We start from the raw sequence: 3,462 nt of genomic DNA, 5'->3' as shown, positions 1-3,462 counted from the left end.
CAATAAATTGAAAGTATGATATTTACTTATTTGTAAATATATGCCTCAACTCTAAATAAATTACTTTTTATATTGTTTGGGATAGGTAATGTGAGCAAGCTCACACAAATAAAGTTAAAATATTCATTTATTTGAATTCATAAATTCTAAACTATCACAACAGGTGTTGGTACGTAAGATCCCCTTTTTAATTTTCTTTGAAAAAGTGAACCTTATTTATTTGTAAAGTGAACCTTATATATTCTGGATGATTTAGAATACAAGCTTATATTTAAAAGCAGAGAAAATTATTTCTACTAAAAAACGAAAAAGAAATACTAGTTAAAAAAATGTAGGATTATGCGAAAATGCTACTAATTATATGTTTATCAATTTTTTATTGCAGGTAACTCAGCTAATAATTTAATTGTGCATGTGATTTTGCACTTCTAAGCTGAGGTGAACCCACGATTTTAACACGACGAGGGCATCAGTATTCTGCTCAATCAATGTCTCCTAAAGACTTTTAATATTCAGGGTGCCAAGTAATTTAAATTAATTATTTTAAAATATACACATACATATATAAAATTTCTGTCGAAATTTACGGAGTCCGAGGACCCCTCAAAGATATATATACACATAGGTCCGCCTTTGCCTATAAGATACCATAGGAAAGGAGCAAGTTCAATGTCCTGTGGAATATGCCCCTAGAGAGGTACATTAGATTAACTTAATCTTGACTTAGTTCGGTAATCTTCTTGATTAAATATTAACTAACCAGGTCTCAACTGATTTATGTATATGATTTTTGCACCTCCAAGGTACCATAGTAAAGGAATAATCGCACTGTCCTGTGGTATATTCCCCCTAGAGAGGTAATTAGATTGACTTAATCTCTGCTTAGTTTGCTGATTTTGTTAATTAAATATTAATGTAAATTATGCCTCCTCGAAATACGAGTAACAATTAAACTTGTTTGTGGTTTTAAAGATATGTGATTTAATTCAATACCAATTAATAACCAACAAATCAAACGTATAAATTAAAGAAGTAAGTTGAATCAAACCAGTGCTTAAGCAAGTCTTGACCTCGAGCATGATGGCCTCGAGGTTGGTCAACAAGAAAAGTAAAGTAAAGACAATAAATTTAAGAGACAATTCTGATGAGTAATGAGCAAGAAAGTAAGAGAGTACATTCTTTTGCCAACGATTGATAATCGTTACAAATGATTGGGGTCCCATTTATATAGTAGGGGAACCTAAATAGAGTACATTTTCATTCTTAGTAAGGAATCTTATTGGGACAACTGTCTAACCGCCTAGTACAAATCCGTACGAATCTGTTCCGGAGTTTACGCCGGGATGTTGCGAGAATCTTGCTCTTTCTGTTACAAACCCATAACGGCATCATCTCGGGGTTGGTCATACTCGGCTTCGGTGCTCATCGCATAATTCGATCTTCGAGTCGTGTACTCTGTCATCGAGCTCGAGCTTGGTCCATCGGGCTTGAACTCGAACCATCCTGAACTCGGGCTTAAAGCAACTCTTCGAGCCCGTGAAATCAGGCATACCTGATTTCGATCATATACAGATAGTCCCCGCGTTTCTTAGAGTAAGATGATAAGAAATGATTTGATCATCGATCCTTCGATGCCTCGATCATGATGTCAGTCTCGTGACGTCAGCGACTGAAGTGAGTGAAAGGTCACGTCTGCATAGTTCCCAAGGCCATTAATTGAAGGCGGCTGATGGTCAGCCATTGGCTTTCCCAAACCGTTAAAGTGGCCACTATATATAGGTCCATTCTACAACTTTTACAATCTTTACTTCTCATATCTTTCTCAAAACCTCACTAGTTTCTTCCTCTTTCCTGAGCTCATCCTTTCTTCAACTTGTTCTTGCTACAACATCAACTTCTTCTCTTCTTTTGAATTTCTCAACAGTAATGGCCAAAACATCTAAAATCATTCCTCAAAAAGAAAAAGCCTTCTCATCATCACGCCCCGCCGGTGGTAGAACGACGGTGTCACCTCGTATCGAGGAGTGCATTCTCGGGCCATGTGAGCTATCTACCGATTTCAAAATCGATAAGCCTGCGTTGGTTCCAGGCCGATGCGAGCCTATGTCTCGATACATCTGCTTGATAACTGAAGATGAACTTGAGCAGGTGAAAAAGGATTGTAATTGGGAGGATAAAGATGTCGTGATTCCTTCCCCTGAAGAGGACATCACCAGTCATGTCAAAGGGTATTAAGTGTGTATACTTCTTTCTGGTGCATCGTCAATTTGCTCAGGTATTTCTCGGGCAAGGTCGAGGGGATGCCTTTTACCCTTGACCACTTGATCAGGCTATACAGCCCTCGCCTTTATCGAGGCGGTCTAATAAAGCTCCAGCGTCGATCCTCAAAAGCGCTATTCTCTAGCATCAATGAGGACAAGGACCGAGGGTGGATGAGCCGGTTTGTCCGAATCAAGACTTCCGGTTTAATTCCTGCTAAAAGGATACCTTCCCCGAGGAATGGAACATGAAATGTGAGTACAAACCTATCGACGATGATTATTGCTCTGCTTTCCTTATTCTCCCTTGATCTAATTCTCTTTCGATGATGCAACTGTCCCTTGGTTTCCTGGTGCAATTTCGAACCTTGCAGGTTGGGTTCGACAACTGGCTTCCACTTCTTCACATGCAGAACGCTGTTGGCGTGATTTGGCCAAGGGTCGGTTGGAAGCTAAAAATCATGGTGAGCTCCCTTGTTTATATATTGGTGTTTCTCTGTAAAATACTTACGTTCCCCTTACGCAGGCCTCGGAGACGCTGTTGCGGAAGAGGGGGGTACCGAAGCTTTGAAGGCTGCTGAACCGATGGTGGCTGATGCAGTTCATTCTCGAACCGAAGAAATCTCGGAGGGGAGCTCGAGCAGAGTCCCCAAACCATCGTGCGACAAAAGAGTACCTCGTCTTGGAGGACATTTGGCGGATGAGCCCGAGGGGCCTAATCCCGAGGCCCTTCAAAGAGATGATAATGTTCCAAGTGAATCACTTGGGATAATTGACGTAGATGAATCACCTCCTGTCCATGTGTTCTCTGAAGGGAAATTTCGAGATGCCCAGGCCATGAAGACTCCCGACTTGGGAACGACCCACGAAGGGAATGATATTTTCCAAGAGTGCTTTACAGGGGTCGAAGATGGTCTCGACCCGGATGCCTCATTCATTTTTGACGAGGCTCAGCGTCTTCTTAAGAAAGTAAGTTTCTGCTTCTATAATTATGCTCGTGATTTATTCTTGTTTTTCTGAGTCTGATTTCTTTTCTTTGTGTGAAGGTTATGATGCTCCATCGACAAAGCGTTCTCCAAGTCTCGAGCCGAGCTCACCCGATGCGAGGCTGAAATCAAGAAGCTCGTGGAAGAGAGGGACAACCTCAAACTCCTTTATGTTCAAAAAGAGGAGGAGATTAGGGGCCTTAGAGCCGACTTGACGA

The sequence above is a fragment of the Nicotiana attenuata genome, chromosome 10 (assembly GCF_001879085.1).
Source record: "Nicotiana attenuata strain UT chromosome 10, NIATTr2, whole genome shotgun sequence".
NCBI lineage: Eukaryota > Viridiplantae > Streptophyta > Magnoliopsida > Solanales > Solanaceae > Nicotiana > Nicotiana attenuata.
The sequence above is the reverse complement of the archived record's forward strand: the minus strand, read 5'-3'. Positions refer to the sequence as shown.